This window comes from Helianthus annuus, chromosome 8 (genome assembly GCF_002127325.2).
Source record: "Helianthus annuus cultivar XRQ/B chromosome 8, HanXRQr2.0-SUNRISE, whole genome shotgun sequence".
Taxonomy (NCBI): Eukaryota; Viridiplantae; Streptophyta; class Magnoliopsida; order Asterales; family Asteraceae; genus Helianthus; species Helianthus annuus.
Window position 1 is genome coordinate 29398326 of NC_035440.2, and position 18437 is coordinate 29416762.

The 18437-nt window shown below is 40.6% G+C and overlaps 1 long non-coding RNA gene across 2 annotated transcripts; it reads left to right on the forward strand.

Annotated features, from left to right (window-relative positions):
* The first annotated feature begins 5709 nt into the window (after positions 1 to 5709).
* Positions 5710 to 17963, forward strand: LOC110913273. Of its 2 annotated transcripts, none has more exons than XR_004864931.1 (3): positions 5710 to 5832; positions 7014 to 7102; positions 17887 to 17963. It is a non-coding gene; the product is annotated as an uncharacterized LOC110913273 (long non-coding RNA). The 2 variants fall into 2 exon arrangements; XR_002578390.1 differs by having other exon boundaries at positions 7019 to 7102.
* The last annotated feature ends 474 nt before the right edge of the window (positions 17964 to 18437 follow it).

Below are 18437 nucleotides of genomic sequence, written 5' to 3' on the forward strand. Positions count from 1 at the left end.
GAACAATGTCATGTTTGTTCATTTACGTTCGTTCATTTACATTTGTTTATGTACATTCATTTAAATTCGTTCGTTCGTGTTCATTTATATCCGTTTGTTTATGTTCATCTTTTAAATTTAGTTATTACTATTAAATTTAAAAATCTACTTAATTTTCTTTATCATCCCGTAACTAGCTTTGACTTTTCGATTTCAAAACTTTCTTTTATATGGTATTAATATATTTGATTTATATTTTCCAATTTAAAAGTAATCGTTTCTATCATATGGAATGTGAATTAATTTTTACCTATATTAGGTTCTTCTTCTCTTCTGCTATTGCTATACAATTCAAAGCCTTGTTCAATTATGTTCGTTATGATTTGTTATGTTCAATTATGTGTGTTTGTGTGCATTAATGATCGTGAACCGTTCGTTTATACTTTTAGCGAATGAACATAAACTGTCGCAACCCCCGACCCTTGCCCCGGGAGGCGGGCGGCCGCGGCCTACTCAGAGATGGTGGTATCAGTGTTTGTCATTAATTTGGCAGCGGAAACTGTAGTTAGGAAATATTTTATCAGAGTAAAACACCACATTTTTATAATAATATATACATTGGGATAAACCCAAGTTTCCATTACAAACATGTTTACAGGGATCAACCCTAATTTATTGAAATAAAACATCTTCTTTATTTAGGTAACTTTTATAGCCACTTTTCCAAGCCTTCAGTGCTGTCCAGCTGGCTTCTAATTGGCTTTCACATTTTGTTACCTGAAACGCGTTTAAAAACATTTTATCAGCAAGAAATACTGGTGAATGAATCCCAATTTAATCAAAACAGGTTTTATCATTGTACAACATTGAGGGCAATCCAGCAATTACATTTGTTTACATCTACTTTAATTACCACCGACGGTACTGTTAATCCTGACTGGTGGTAATGTTACTACTCACAGTGTAGTAACAAATTTTGTATACAAAACCCCAACATACTGACGATAATTGTAGAATTACAAATACTCAATTACTGTGCAGTATAATTTAAAACATTGAGGTTTTGTAAAAACAGTTTACAAAAAGAGGAATTACTCACTTTGCTACTTTAGGTATTTCTCTTGTGACTTCCTGGTTATAATCTATTAATTAAAAAATGCACACACGTTAGTATAATAACCCAATTAACATTAGTTATACCCTCCCCGAGACAGAAACTCCAACGACTGAGTCAGGCAGAGCCTCGACATGCGTTACGGAGCACTAGATCAATCGGGCAGTGTATCTAATACGTAACCGGGGGTTATGATACTTACACCGAGGCAGAGCTTTGCTATTTTAGTGGGTATAACACCCGAGTATTATAAGTACTATGTAGAAATTGAGAGAGAAAGATCGAAAATGAACGGTTTGCAACTGAATGCCGATGGAATCCATTTCGCACCCCGTGAGCTAGGCAGGGTAGGCCCTAGCTTTGACCAATCACCGGTATAGCTTCGACACGCAGGTGACACGTGGCGGCTCCGGGGGCGGCCTTGTGGCCTAGCTATCGCGCCCGTGACAGCTTTCCTTGGCTTTATCGCGGCCCGCGAGCGAGTAAGAAAATTTATTTTTATTTAATTTTTATAAAAATAAAGTATTTGGGCACCACTTTTCGTATTTGGTGTGTATTTTAGGACGTATAGGGGTGTTTATAAGTATTGTAGGAAGGTTGTTATATCCTCCCCACCTTGTTTTAGAACTCGTCCTCGAGGTCTACTAGAACAGGTGTGGATATTTCTTCTGCATCTCTGATTCGAGCTCCCAAGTGTACTCTGGTCCTCTTTTAGAATCTCATTTTACTTTGACTAGAACTAATCTCTTATGCTTGAGATTCTTAATCTTTCTATCTTCAATCTGTAAAGGTCTCTCTACGAACTTAAGTTTCTCATTTACCTCTATATCCTTAAGAGGTACCATTAATGATTCATCGGCTAGGCACTTTTTGAGATTACATACATGAAATATGTCATGTATTCCTGCCATTTCCTCTGGTAGTTGTAGCTTATAAGCTACGGGTCCTATTCTTCTAATAATCTCATAAGGTCCAACATACCTGGGGCTTAGCTTTCCCCTCTTGATGAATCTGACTACTCCTTTCCATGGAGAGACTTTTAATAATACTTTATCTCCTACTTGAAGTTCCAATGGCTTTCGCCTGTTATCGGCATAACTCTTTTGACGACCGCGTGCTGCTTTTAGTCTATCCTTGACTTGAATAATCTTGTCTGTTGTTTCTTGTACTATCTCTGGTCCAGATAGTTGCTTTCTCCAATTTCGGCCCAACAGACTGGAGTTCGGCACTTTCGTCCATAAAGTACTTCAAATGGTGCAGCATTGATACTGGTATGATAGCTGTTATTATAAGAAAATTCTACCAATGGTAAATGATCATCCCAATTTCCTCCGAATCAATTACACAAGCTCTAAGCATATCTTCCATTGTCTGGATTGTCCTTTCGCTTTGTCCATCCGTTTGAGGATGATAAGCGGTGCTTAGATTTAGCTTGGTTCCCATTGCTTTTTGGAAACTTGTCCAAAAATGAGAAGTAAAACGGCTATCTCTATCAGAAACAATAGATAAAGGAATTCCATGTAATGAAACTATTTCATTTACATATAACTTGGCTAGTTGTTCTATACTGAAAGTTTCCTTCATCGGTAAGAAATGAGCAGACTTGGTTAACCTATCTACAATCACCCAGATTGTATCATTACCTTTTTGTCTCTTGGGTAATTTGGTAACAAAGTCCATTGTTATCAACTCTCATTTCCATACTGGCATTTCTAATTGCTGCAATAAACCTGAGGGTTTCTGATGTTCAGCTTTAACCTGTGAACAGGTTAGACACTTGGCAACATAAGCTGCTATATCCTTTTTCATTTCTATCCACCAGACATTCTTTCTTAACTTTTGATACATCTTATCACTTCTAGGATGTATCGTATATTTAGACTTATGGGCTTCTTCTAAAATTCAGTGGCGTAGGTTTCCACATTTAGGTATCCAAATTCTTTTCTTATGGAATCTCCAAATTCCATCTGTTCCTTGTTCTAATTCCTTAATCATTCCTTTTAACTTTTCCGTATCGTCCTTGATTACTGATTCGTGTACTTCTCTAATTTGATCATTTAAATCTATCTGCAGATTTAATTTGAGAGAACGTACTTTTTTTTGGCTTTTCATGATACTTTCGAGTTAAAGCATCAGCTACTACATTAGCCTTTCCTGCATGATACTGGATATTGCAATCATAATCATTAAGAATTTCCATCCAGCGCCTCTGTCTCATATTTAACTCCTTTTGCCCAAAAACATATCTTAAACTCTTATGATTGGTGTAAATGGTGAACTTACTACCGTAAAGGTAATGTCTCCAAATTTTAAGGGCAAAAATTATGGCTCCTAATTTTAAATCATGGGTTGTATATTTCTCTTCATGATTCTTAAGTTGTCTAGAGGCATAGGCTATAACCTTTTGATGTTGCATTAACACACATCTATAACTTAACTTAGATGCGTCATAATAGACTACAAAGTCTTCAATTCCTTCTGGTAACGCTAATATGGGTGCGTTAGTTAATCTTTGCTTAAGGATTTTAAAGGCTTCTTCTTGTTTTGGTCCCCATTCAAACTTAACAGATTTACAGGTCAGTTTTGTTAAGGGAATGACTATTCTAGAAAAATCTCGGATAAACCTTCTATAAAAACCGGCCAGTCCTAGAAAACTTCTCACCTCTGTTGGTGATTCAGGGACTTTCAATTTAGTAATCGCCTCAATCTTTGTGGGATCCACATGAATTCCTTCATGATTAACTAAATGTCCAAGAAATTGTACTTCTTCTAACCAAAACTCACATTTCGAAAATTTAGCATAAAGCGTTTCTTTTCTTAATAATGTAAGGAGCGCATGCAGATGCGCTGTATGTTCCTCTTTACTCTTAGAGTAAATGAGAATATCATTTATAAAGACAATTATGAATTTATCCAGATATGGTTTACATATTCTGTTCATCATGTCCATAAATGCGGCTGGGGCATTGGTTAAACCAAATGGCATGACAGTAAATTCATAATGGTCATACCTTGTTCTAAAGGCAGTTTTAGGAATGTCCTCTTCCTGTACCTTCAATTGATGATATCCTGAGCGTAAGTCGATCTTGGAAAAGAATCGAGCTCCTTGCAATTGATCAAAAAAATCATCGATTCTCGGTAATGGGTACCGATTTTTAATCGTGACTTTATTCAATTCACGGTAATCAATGCACATACGCATTGAACCGTCCTTCTTCTTGACAAACAAGATTGGTGCTCCCCACGATGATGAGCTAGGCTATATGAATCCTTTCTCCAGAAGTTCATCAAACTGTTTCTTTAGTTCTTGCATCTCTGCGGGTGCCAAACGGTAAGGTGCCTTGGCAATCGGTGCTGTTCCTGGCAGCAGATGAATTCTGAATTCGACTTCCCTGTCTGGCGGTAGTCCAGGTAATTCTTCTGGAAAAACATCGAAGAATTGAGATACTACGGGAATATCTTTCAATTCCTTTCCTTTAGTGTTAATGATTATAGAAATCATATACACTAATGACCCTTTTCTTGCATAACTTACTGTTTTCATCACAGAGAGGAATTTTGTGGATCGAGATGGTTTGTTTCCTTTAATTGTGATCTTTTCACCCTTTGGTGAATTTACTTATATTGACTTTTGATCACATAGAATACTGGCTTTATTGGCTATTAACCAATCCATTCCTAATACAATATCAAATCCTGCCAGATTCATTGGGTAAAGATTTGCAACAAAATTATGGTTTAAAATTTCTATTCTTGCTCCCTGCAAGATTTTAGTAATCTTAATGGAATCTCCATTTGCCGTCTCTACTAGACATTCTTGTTGGATTTTAGTTAATGGTTGATTGAGAAGTTTGCAAAATGAAGTATTAATGAAACTTTGGTTCGCACCAGAGTCAAATAATACTTTAGCAAAAACATCATTAACTAAAAACATACCAACAATCACGTCCGGAATCATCTTTGCTTCTTCGGCTGTCAGAACAAATGCTCTAGCATTCTTAGTAGTCTTGTTGTTCATGGTTGGAGCTAGTTTCGGACAGTTCGGCTTGACATGTCCCTTTTCTCCACAATTGAAGCATACTCCATTACTGGGTTTCTTCCTACAATCTTCTTCCTTATGTCCCGGTATCTAGCAGAAATTGCAGTAGGTGGAACATCTTCCTGAATGCTTCCTCTTGCAGGCCTTACAATAAGGTGCAGAAGTAGAACCTATATTTTTCCCACGGTTGGAATTACCATAGCGAAATTCCTGGGTAAGCCTTTGAGCTAGGTTCTTTCTCTGGTTTTCTTCTTGTGTACGTACTAGTTCATCAGTCAAGGTATTTGCTAGTTCTACAGCTTCTTCTATAGTTTGTGGTCTAGCTGCCTTGACTACATGTAACACCCTAAAACCTGAATGTTTATATTTGTCGTATGTTCCTATATGACTTAGCATGAAATAAATAACTAGGCTATTTAACCTAGTTAAGTATGTGGTTAAAAGTATTAAATGACGAAAGTAGTGCAAATTATGTTAAGTGACAAACACGAGGGGCTAAATGGAACAAGATGGAAGTTGGGTTATTAAAATGAAATATCACCACACACAAACACACACTTCGTCTGAGTTCTTGAACGTTCAGGAGCTCCAAAGAGCCAAAACCCTAACTCAACTATAACCATCAAATTGAAGGGTGAATCAAGGCTTAAATTCACAACTAAACATGGATTAATGATCACCTTTACAAGGGGATCATAAGGTATGTCTTAAAATTTAGATTGGTGATTATGCACGAAGTGGGTTATGTTAGAAATCGTGAAATTGTATGAAATTGAGTATGATTATGTGTTAGAATCATCATATAGGACATGGATTATGCGTCGTTTGGGGTAATTTGATGTTTGGAGGTGAAACCCACTTCTAGTGGTGAAGATGGCGACATGGGTGTGTCACCATGTCCAATCCTTGTTCAAATCTTGTTGTGCTATGTTGTATGTAATGCGTTCTTGTTAGGTAGATTGAATGTGATATGAATTTGTTGATGTTTTTGTGTTAATTGATGAATGAAAGCATGGAGTAGGAAGTAAAGCATGAAACACTTGTACATTATGCATAAATTGTGGCATGCACACCAAGTGTTTGATGAAATGCCTAGGTGAGATTAATAGATGAAATGGTATGCAAGTAATGGATGAAATCGTATAATATGGGGATATGATGTATTTGATGATAAATAAACATGAGAAATCTATTTTTAGATGGAATTCATGTAGGATTTGGTTGGCCATGTTATTTGGTTAAAGTATGCAATAGAATATTGTACTCTATGTTGGAGTGGTATGATGTTTACTACATGTTTGAATAATTGCTTAATCAAAATTGGTAAGTAAAAGTACTCTAAATGTGAAGCATATGAGATCATTAGAACATGATGAAGTTAGACTGATGTTGGGTTGTTAAGCATAGGTCATGGTGTTAGTTGTAGAATTATGTTACTAGAATGAATGGAATTGAATATGTTTGGTGTGTGCATATAACTAGATGATCATGTGGTTGTATGCTTATTGCATCGTGAGTATGAAATGTATATAGTGTCATTAGTATAGTGTACTATAATGACAGAGATGTATGAGGTTAAGTCGAAAGTTCATATGATAAATCGTTGACTTTCTGAAAGTCAACTGTGCATAAGTAGCAATGTTAGATCTTTTGTAACAATTGTAATATTATAGAAAGTCATATGATGCGTGTTAGATCCATATGTGTTATATGTGATGACGTGATGAATTATATGAGTTTGAAAAGATTGACTTGTGGAAATATGCCTTATGCTTGTTGGAATTGACTAATGAAAGTCAAATGTGAAACATGAAGTTGATATGATCGTTAATATGTACAATCATATATGCTAACAAGAATGTGAATGCGATGACATGAAAGTATAGGGATCATGTCAAGATGGATGGAAGCATGGAAGGCTAACGGGTCAAAAGGAGGCGAGGAAACGGATGCGAATACGGACACTTAAGGTAGGTGATTTCCAGAATCACTTCTTATTTATAAATGAAGTTTGGTATGTTGTATATAGGTAACCATGTAAGAATTTACGGGTAAAGGTAAGTACCAAGGTAAGTTCATATGAACTTCGTCTATCCTTAATGTAAATTAAGATGATAGTCTCATCGTGTTAATGGAATGTTCATCATGTTGCTGAATGTTCATCGTGTTAATGGAATGTTCATTATGTTGCTGAAATGTTCATCGTGTTAATGGAATGTTCATTATGTTGCTGAATGTTCATTATGTTGCTGAATATTCATCGTGTTAATGGAATGTTCATTATGTTGCTGAATGTTCATCGTGTTAATGGAATGTTCATTGTGTTGCTGAATGTTCATCGTGTTAATGGATTGTTCATTATGTTGCTGAATGTTCATCGTGTTAATGGAATGTTCATTATGTTGCTGAATGTTCACGTGTTAATGGAATGTTCATTATGTTGCTGAATGTCCATCGTGTTAATGGAATGTTCATTATGTTGCTGAATGTTCATCGTGTTAATGGAATGTTCATTATGTTGTTGAATGTTCATCGTGTTAATGGAATGTTCATTATGTTGCTGAATGTTCATCGTGTTAATGGAATGTTCATTATGTTGCTGAATGTTCATCGTGTTAATGGAATATTCATTATGTTGCTGAATGTTCATCGCGTTAATGGTATGTTCATTATGTTGCTGAATGTTCATCGTGTTAATGGAATGTTCATAATGTTTGTTGGAAGTTAGTCGGTTATGTTTGTTTGTAATTGCATTTATTTGTGTTGATATGATTGTTGATAAGACTCAACTTACAAATAAGTGAATGTGACTTGTATGTATGTATGTATGTAGATATGGATCTGTAGCGTGTGTAAGTAGTGTGAACTTATATGTACGTACATATGAATGGGATATGTATGAATGTACCTAGATATATGAAAGTGTATACACGTGTTGTAATCTAATGATTGTAGATCACTGGTGTAACACCCCCAAAATCCCACTTGCGGAAATCCCGCGAGGCGTGTTACACATCAGAGTTCGAGCCACCAATCACATTGAACCAATAGTAAATACTTAAATAAAATATAATATCAAATCCCAAAGTATTGTGTAGCGGAAGCATTTAATAAATCGTTTAGCAATTGTTTCATAATACTTAAAACCAAAGTATCCAATGTAAATAAATCCAAGAGCCTCGATCCATGACCACTCCAGCACTCCCAGATAGCAAGTCCATGTTCCAAATGTTAATGACCTACAAGCATGCAAACAAGTGTGTCAGACGACGCTGGTGAGTTCAAGGTGTTATTACGCGTTGTGTTACCAGATATATGTTAATACGATTCAATGATATGTCACGATGTTGCTCAAGTTAGATTACCCTAGGGACTACGCCCTTACGTAACCGAGGAGTGTGCCTCTTAGCAACCCACTATGTTGTTCGGTTAGTTACCCTAGGGGAACCGCCCTTACGTAACCGAGGAGTGTGCCTCTAAACAACCATAGTGAAACCCAGATAATTAGTACCTAATAACGCTATCAACTAATTACCCCCATTGCCCTCTAGGCAATAACCAAAACCGATTAAGTTGTTTACCCAATGTTTCCCTTCCAAATGTTTACCAGTTGTCCCAAACCACCGGGACGCATGCTTGAGAAAATGCATTGAACTCACCTGGGATTGCTCGGTATGATTCACACAGTTCAATTAAGTTACAAAGTGATCAACCCCGTCCTACCAAAGTTATTATGCTAGTCAGATTCGTATACAAGTTGTACAAGTATTCGACATCATATTCCACGTATAGGTATCAGCATATACAATCACGTAAACAGGCATCACGTAAACAGACAGTGTCCAAGTGTTCAGTCCAATCTGTTGGGCTCGTATTGTGCAGGCCCAACAACAGCATGTACGGTTACAGGGTCTCGAGTCGCAACAAAGAAAGGTCCCGAGTCGCAACCAGCGATCTCGAGTCGCAACGAGGGGTTTCGGCTAGGCAAGATCCGGTTACGAGTCGCAACGGGACTCGCAACCCCGGTCTCGGCTTGTCATGGTCTGGTTACGAGTCGCAACCGGACTCGCAACCTCGGTTGCGACTTGTGCTGCTTGTGCTAGTGTTGAGGTTTCGAGTCGCAAGGGCTGGTCTCGACTCGCAACCCGTGTCCAGATCAGAATGTAACCAATTTCCTACTTTCCATAATTCACAGCTCTTATCAGTTTCCGAAATTTTAGCAAACATCTAAGGCAGTTTCACAAATCGAATCAAATGGCAATTATTCCAAATTCATGCATATCTTAACATCATCAACAGGAACAATTTATCATCATTATTCAGAACATATGATCGGATCATGTGCTGACAATTACATAAACTATCAACTACAACATTCATACACATTCAAATACATAAGCGGATTCAAGACTATCAAATACATAGACTGATTAAAACACATTCATAGCCGATTATTCTAAGCATTCGGTTCTTGGTTAACATCGTGCAAACCCGATTTAACATCTACCATTTTCTAATCATTCACAACAAGCCGATTTTATGCTCATTCAATCTATTCATGTGAGCCAACAATCATACAATTTTACTAGTTATTCATGTAATAAACAGAGGTTATAATATCATCAAACAAGATCATAAACCACTAACCGATGCTAGATGATGTAAGAACAATTCCAACACAGCGAGCCGGCTTCGAGAGAGAAAGAGACGAAAGAGAGGAGAGCTAGGGTTATGTGTGTGTGATGTGAATTGTAACAAATGAGACAAGAGCCAAGTTCCTAAGGTGTTTACACGGTATAAGGGGTGGGCCGAACCCTCTCATGGGTTGCCTCTAAGTTCCGGTTACAAGTTCTACGGCCCAAAGGCCTTATGTGATTCGAGTGGGTGTGTTGTGCGGTTGGGTTGTTTATAACATACATACGTGCACTCATATAACACAAAACACAAAATCATAACGTCATATCATTCGTAACAGTTCACATCAGCACATAATGTTACACAGAAGTGGGCTCGAATTACGAGTTGTCACAGTATCCCCAACTAAAAGGAAATTTCGTCCCGAAATTTGGTACGCACTCACTAACGTAAGCTATATAAGTTAAAGCTAGGTAGGTTACATCGTTTGCTGGTTTTCCTGGGGTGTCACATCCTCCCCAACTTGAATGGGAATTTCGTCCCGAAATTCGCTAGTCGCATCAACACTAGGTTCGCTAGGTTTTGACTGGTCTTCAGGGAACAAATGTGGATACTTAAGTTTCATCTGGTCCTCGCGTTCCCACGTGAACTCTGGACCACGTCTTAAGTTCCAACGAACTCTCACAATCGGTATACGGCTGTGTTTACGAACTTTAACTTCCCGATCCATAATTTCAATTGGTTCTTCGACAAACTGCAATTTGTCGTCTATCTTCAGCTCTTGAAATGGTACTACTAGTGTTTCATCAACCAAACACTTCTTTAGCTGCGATACATGAAATACATCATGGACATTACCCAACTCAGCCGGTAATTCCAATCTGTAGGCCACCTTTCCGATCCGTTCCAAAATTTTGAAGGGTCCTACATAACGAGGGTTTAGTTTGCCGCGTTTCCCAAAACGCACCACACCCTTCCAGGGTGAAACCTTTAACATAACGCGATCATTAACTTCAAATTCCAGCGGTTTACTACGCTTGTCAGCGTAGCTTTTCTGTCGGTCACGAGCTGCGGCCATACGGTTTCTGATCTGCACAATGCTTTCCGATGCTTCAAGGACAAACTCAGGTCCTGTGATCTGGCTGTCACCCACCTCATGCCAACAGAGAGGTGAGCGACATTTCCGTCCGTACAGTGCTTCGAACGGAGCTGCCTTAATACTTGAATGGTAGCTGTTGTTGTAGGAGAATTCTATCAACGGTAGGTGCTTCTCCCACCCTTTTCCAAAGTCGAGTACGCATGCCCGAAGCATATCTTCGAGTGTTTGGATGGTGCGCTCACTTTGACCATCCGTCTGCGGGTGATAAGCGGTACTCATGTCGAGTTGGGAACCGAACGATTTATGCATAGACTGCCATAACTCTGAAGTCAAACGCGGATCACGGTCTGAAATGATAGAAGTTGGCACTCCATGCCTAGAAACCACTTCCTTAAGGTAGATTGCTGCCAATTGAGAAAACTTGTCTGTTTCCTTGATCGCTAGGAAGTGTGCTGATTTCGTGAGGCGATCAACAATCACCCAAATAGCGTCGTTCCCAGCCTGAGTTCTTGGTAGTCCTGTCACGAAATCCATAGCGATCTGCTCCCACTTCCATGCGGGTATCTCTGGTTGCTGCAGTAGACCTGAGGGCTTTTGATGTTCTGCTTTGACTTTAGCACAAGTCAAACATTTGCTGACGTAGGTTGCTATATGAGCTTTCATGCTGGGCCACCAGTACGTAGTTTTTAAGTCGTGGTACATCTTATCTGATCCAGGATGTACAGAGTAACGTGATTTATGTGCCTCTTCCATTACAAGTTCCCGTAAGTTGCCAAAGAATGGGACCCAAATGCGTCCAGTTACATAGTAAGCGCCATCTCCCTTCTGTTCTAGTCGTTGCCTCGAGCCACGTAAAGCTTCAGCTCGAATGTTCTCTGGTTTCAACGCTTCCAATTGAGCGTCTCGTATCTGGGAAGGGAGGTTGGACTGAATCGTGAGTTGCAATGCTCGCACACGCCTAGGTGCATTATCCTTTCTGCTGAGGGCGTCGGCTACAACGTTCGCCTTGCCCGGATGATACTTGATGGCACATTCATAATCGTTCAATAATTCCACCCATCGTCGTTGTCGCATATTCAACTCTTTTTGGTCGAAGATGTGCTGGAGACTTCTATGGTCGGTGTAGATGGTGCATTTGGTACCGTACAGATAGTGCCTCCAAATCTTCAACGCAAACACCACCGCTCCTAACTCCAAGTCGTGTGTCGTGTAGTTCTTCTCGTGCACCTTCAGCTGACGAGAAGCATAAGCTATTACCTTCTCGCGTTGCATCAACACGCAACCGAGACCCTGAATGGACGCGTCACAATATACCACAAAATCTTCGGTGCCCTCTGGTAAAGACAAGATCGGTGCACTGCAAAGTTTCTGTTTTAACAATTGGAAGGCCTCTTCCTGCTTCGTTCCCCAAGAGTACGCCGTGTTCTTCTGTGTTAGTGAAGTGAGAGGTTGCGCGATTTTCGAGAAGTCTTTAATGAACCTTCGATAATACCCTGCGAGACCAAGAAATTGTCGCACCTCAGACGGAGTCTTTGGTGCCGCCCAATTCTTTACCGCATCCACCTTCGCAGGATCCACATGTATCCCTTTCTCGTTAACAACATGCCCAAGGAAGTGTACTTCTCGAATCCAAAAGTCACACTTAGAAGGTTTCGCATACAATTGTTCCCTTCTCAAAAGTTCCAAAATGAGGCGTAGGTGGCGCTCGTGATCTTCCTTGTTCTTGGGATAGACTAAGATGTCGTCAATAAATACTATAACAAACTCGTCGAGATATGGTTTGCATACGCGGTTCATGAGATCCATAAAAACTGCTGGTGCATTGGTCAATCCAAACGGCATGACCAAAAACTCATAGTGTCCGTAGCGCGTTCGAAAGGCTGTCTTGGGAACATCCTCTTCCCTAACCCTTACCTGGTGATAACCCGACCTTAAGTCGATCTTTGAATAGAAACTCGACCCTTGCAACTGGTCGAACAAGTCGTCAATACGTGGTAACGGATAACGGTTCTTAATGGTCACCTTGTTGAGCTCTCGATAGTCGATACACATACGGAATGACCCGTCCTTCTTCTTTACGAACAAAACTGGGGCTCCCCAAGGCGAAGAGCTGGGCCGAATAAAGCCCCTGTCCAACAACTCCTGCAGTTGATTAGACAGTTCCTGTAACTCTCCTGGTGCTAACCGGTAAGGAGCTCGAGCAATTGGAGCCGCTCCTGGTGCAAGATCAATCTGAAATTCTACTTGACGGTGAGGAGGTAACCCTGGTAGCTCCTCTGGGAATACATCCGCGAATTCTCGCACCACTGGTAGATCCTCGATCTTACCTTCTTCAGACTGAGCGTTGGTAACTAGCGCTAACAGTGCAGGATACCCCTTTTGTAGATACTGTTGTGCACGCATGGCCGTGATAATCCCAACCATCGTCCCACTACGATGCCCTTGAACTAACAGTGACTCTCCATCAGGGAGAGGAATACGCACGATCTTCTCCTTACATAGAATTTCTGCTTGGTGCTTAGACAACCAATCCATGCCTACCACTACGTCAAAACTACCGAGCGTAACGGGAAGGAGGTCAATATCAAACACCTGACCCACGAGATCTAGTTTGCACCCGAAAAGAACGTTCGAGGCTTCTATCGTTTTACCATCAGCTAATTCTACTACTTGTTTAACTTCTAGAGGTGTTGGGGTTATCCCTAATCGCTGACTAAACTCTAGGGACACATAACTCCAATCGGCACCCGAATCAAATAATACAGAAGCAATACGATTGTTAACAGGAAACGTACCAGTTACAACGTTGCCGTCATTCCTGGCATCCCCTGCTCCAAGCTGAAACACTCTGCCCCGAGCACCATTACCCCCGTTGTTGCCGTTGTTGTTGTTGTTGTTGTTCCCAGCATTGTTGTTATTCGGGCGGTTGCTGTCGTTAGCGTTCTGGTTTAACTGAGGGCAATCCCGCTTAAAGTGACCCTCGTCACCGCACTGATAGCACCCCTTTCTGAAACCCTGGTTCTGCTGGGGTGGTTGCCCCTGTTGTCTCTGGTTTTGCTGGTTCTGTTGCTGCTGGTGTTTGGGTTGTGAGGTCCTACAATCCCTGGCCTCATGGCCTGGCTTACCACACTTGTTACACGTCCGACCACACGGCCCCCAATGATGATAGCCACATTTGTTACACCGTGGCTTCCTCCCTGCATATGAACCCTGGCTGTGGCCACTTCCCTGGCCTTGATTGACAGAAGACGACTGGCTGACGTTGCGGTTGCTGTTGTCTGGCCTTTTCTGAGTCTGACCAGCACTGGATGCTTTGTCGTAGTCGCTCCACTTTCGTTTGTTATCATTGGCAGATGTAGTAGCAGTGGGTGTCGCAGCAGCAGTGGCTGAAATGCGCGGAGGTAACGAATCGCTTTCCACCTCCTGGTCCACAATCTTATGAGTCAGACGAACGATCTGTGTCAAATCATTGAGATGGGCTGCAGTGACCAAACTCTTCACACGCGGAGGCAACCCTTTGATGAATAACTCAATCCTCCGGGACATAGGCCGAGACAAGTTCGGGCACATGTCGGCCAGTTCGTACGATCGCTTCACATACGCTTCGACTTCAGATCCAACCATCTTCAAGTCGTAGTATTCGTTTTCCAACTTCTGGACCTCGTCCCGAGGACAGTACTCCTCCCTGATCAGTTCTTTAAAGTCTTCCCAAGTTGTGGCATTCGCTGCCTCGATGCCCAACAACTGTACTTGGGCGTTCCACCATGTTAGGGCACCATCAGCCAAGGTACCCGCAGCATATTTCACCCTGTCCCCAGCGGGACAGTTACAGATAGCGAACACAGACTCTGCTTTCTCGAACCATCTTAGAAGTCCCACAGCCCCTTCAGTCCCGGTGAAGGTCTGTGGCTTGCAGTCCATAAACATTTTGAATGTACACGCAGGCTGGTTAGGTTGAGGTTGCGCTTGTTGACCTAATTAACGGGAGGAAACACATTATAGGAATGAAAAGACGTGTACGTGGTATAAGAGTAAAGAGTACTTGGTACATTCCGTACCAGCTTGATAGGCTGCTAAAGCCTCAGCCACGCGGGTATTGATTAGGTCATTCAACTCAGCCTGAGTCATGTTGATGTTGCCACGTCCGTGTCCTCGTCCACTCATGTTTCTATAGTTGGGAATAAACCGGTTTAGAAATCGAAACGAGATGGAAGTCAGGTGTCATACAGATATCTATATACTACCAAGTTTACACATAGTAAGGCAGAACCCTTCTCACGCTCGATAAGCCTCACTGGGACTTGCATGCACCCCGCGTTATTATTAAGTGTGCACCCATAATAATAAGGCGATTTGCATGTTCATCTCAGAGCCTCTTAGCTTACGCTCGAAGTTTCCCCCGTTCAAACAACACAACAGATGGTATCACAGGTCTATAGTTCGTATGAGTCGAAGAGTAGTGTCACACTATCAGGTCACTACGGTGTTAAATGTTTCAGTTCATATTCGTTGTGAGTGTGTGACTGCTAAGCAAGAAATGTATAAAGTGAGAGAGAAACGAACCTTGCAATCTGGTGCTGAGTGTCATGATCGATTGTCGAAGTTGTTCGGTTATAGTCTGGTTTTACAAAACGTTTTAAAACCTAGTTCACTATAACCAGTGGCTCTGATACCAACTGTAACACCCCCAAAATCCCACTTGCGGAAATCCCGCGAGGCGTGTTACACATCAGAGTTCGAGCCACCAATCACATTGAACCAATAGTAAATACTTAAATAAAATATAATATCAAATCCCAAAGTATTGTGTAGCGGAAGCATTTAATAAATCGTTTAGCAATTGTTTCATAATACTTAAAACCAAAGTATCCAATGTAAATAAATCCAAGAGCCTCGATCCATGACCACTCCAGCACTCCCAGATAGCAAGTCCATGTTCCAAATGTTAATGACCTACAAGCATGCAAACAAGTGTGTCAGACTACGTTGGTGAGTTCAAGGTGTTATTACGCGTTATGTTACCAGATATATGTTAATACGATTCAATGATATGTCACGATGTTGCTCAAGTTAGATTACCCTAGGGACTATGCCCTTACGTAACCGAGGAGTGTGCCTCTTAGCAACCCACTATGTTGTTCGGTTAGTTACCCTAGGGGAACCGCCCTTACGTAACCGAGGAGTGTGCCTCTAAACAACCATAGTGAAACCCAGATAATTAGTACCTAATAACGCTATCAACTAATTACCCCCATTGCCCTCTAGGCAATAACCAAAACCGATTAAGTTGTTTACCCAATGTTTCCCTTCCAAATGTTTACCAGTTGTCCCAAACCACCGGGACGCATGCTTGAGAAAATGCATTGAACTCACCTGGGATTGCTCGGTATGATTCACACAGTTCAATTAAGTTACAAAGTGATCAACCCCGTCCTACCAAAGTTATTATGCTAGTCAGATTCGTATACAAGTTGTACAAGTATTCGACATCATATTCCACGTATAGGTATCAGCATATACAATCACGTAAACAGGCATCACGTAAACAGACAGTGTCCAAGTGTTCAGTCCAATCTGTTGGGCTCGTATTGTGCAGGCCCAACAACAGCATGTACGGTTACAGGGTCTCGATTCGCAACAAAGAAAGGTCCCGAGTCGCAACCAGCGATCTCGAGTCGCAACGAGGGGTTTCGGCTAGGCAAGATCCGGTTACGAGTCGCAACGGGACTCGCAACCCCGGTCTCGGCTTGTCATGGTCTGGTTACGAGTCGCAACCGGACTCGCAACCTCGGTTGCGACTTGTGCTGCTTGTGCTAGTGTTGAGGTTTCGAGTCGCAAGGGCTGGTCTCGACTCGCAACCCGTGTCCAGATCAGAATGTAACCAATTTCCTACTTTCCATAATTCACAGCTCTTATCAGTTTCCGAAATTTTAGCAAACATCTAAGGCAGTTTCACAAATCGAATCAAATGGCAATTATTCCAAATTCATGCATATCTTAACATCATCAATAGGAACAATTTATCATCATTATTCAGAACATATGATCGGATCATGTGCTGACAATTACATAAACTATCAACTACAACATTCATACACATTCAAATACATAAGCGGAATCAAGACTATCAAATACATAGACTGATTAAAACACATTCATAGCCGATTATTCTAAGCATTCGGTTCTTGGTTAACATCGTGCAAACCCGATTTAACATCTACCATTTTCTAATCATTCACAACAAGCCGATTTTATGCTCATTCAATCTATTCATGTGAGCCAACAATCATACAATTTTACTAGTTATTCATGTAACAAACAGAGGTTATAATATCATCAAACAAGATCATAAACCACTAACCGATGCTAGATGATGTAAGAACAATTCCAACACAGCGAGCCGGCTTCGAGAGAGAAAGAGACGAAAGAGAGGAGAGCTAGGGTTATGTGTGTGTGATGTGAATTGTAACAAATGAGACAAGAGCCAAGTTCCTAAGGTGTTTACACGGTATAAGGGGTGGGCCGAACCCTCTCATGGGTTGCCTCTAAGTTCCGGTTACAAGTTCTACGGCCCAAAGGCCTTATGTGATTCGAGTGGGTGTGTTGTGCGGTTGGGTTGTTTATAACATACATACGTGCACTCATATAACACAAAACACAAAATCATAACGTCATATCATTCGTAACAGTTCACATCAGCACATAATGTTACACAGAAGTGGGCTCGAATTACGAGTTGTCACAACTGGTATACGTATATGTGAAGATGTGGGTTTTCAATATGTTTGAGATTACGTACTCCTAACCATGTTACTATTGAGAATGAAATAAATGGAGTGCAGGTGTGGGAACGCCGGACTCTCGAGGAATTGATGTCGGACTCGAGTAAATAAAACTGAGAGGATGTTTCAATGGAATACCTTACGTAGTTAGAATGTGATATAGCCTTTTAAGTATATGTATTGAATTATATATGATGTTACCATGTACTAACATGTTGGTTATATATGGTGACCGCAGGTTAATCAGATATTCATGATGGGCATGTGAACGAGGATCAAGTTGAAGATCATGGATTGTACGGGAAAGTGGTCACGTTGTTTGTAGTCATTTGTTAACATAGTTACATTAAATAAATGATGAATGATGTATTTATGTTAGAAGGGTTGACCTAAACGGTATTTAAGTATGTTAGAGTAGTTAAAAGAAAGAAATTTTACGGTTCATTTTCTGCTGCGTCGTTTTGGGTCAATCCGTGAATAGGGTCATACAAGTTGGTATCAGAGCCATGGTTTGAGTGAAATCAAGTATGAGGAGATAAATACTTGAACTCAAACTTGTGTGCTCTTGTGACAAGGAACCCGTACAATCCGAGACTCGATCAAGATCTAAGGGTAGAAGTAAAGGTAAGTATGTGCTTAAGTATGTATTTGAAGAAAACTAACAGTATGTTATGTGTAAGGTAAGCATAATTGCTTGGAAAGGATGATCCGTGAATGCGGTCTAGGACCAGCATCAAGGCATGTAATAAGACAAATTGACACAGGTACGTAAATTTAACATGTAGGCGC